Below are 214 nucleotides of genomic sequence, written 5' to 3'. Positions count from 1 at the left end.
CTCCAAAACGTAACCACTGATAGCATACTGTTTACTGATTATGTAAACAGTATGTTATATGTGTTATTAGCAATAATCGCGCCTCGGATAAACCTCATTGGCTATGATACTGCCACTGCACAAAGCTTGTTATATGTGTTATATACCATATTCTTACAATAAAACGAGCTAAGGGAGAGAAAGTACATTTACATCCTGTCCGTATAATTTGTTG

General features: G+C 35.5%; 1 pseudogene; it reads right to left on the bottom strand.

The window, feature by feature from the left end:
• LOC145719228 (U4 spliceosomal RNA) lies at positions 1 to 127 on the bottom strand (annotated as a pseudogene).
• Between the last annotated feature and the right edge of the window lie 87 nt (positions 128 to 214).

This window comes from Leptonychotes weddellii, unplaced genomic scaffold (genome assembly GCF_054177405.1).
Source record: "Leptonychotes weddellii isolate Sample4059 unplaced genomic scaffold, ASM5417740v2 HiC_scaffold_351059, whole genome shotgun sequence".
NCBI classification, from domain to species: domain Eukaryota; kingdom Metazoa; phylum Chordata; class Mammalia; order Carnivora; family Phocidae; genus Leptonychotes; species Leptonychotes weddellii.
This window is presented reverse-complemented; position numbering and strand designations above follow the sequence as displayed.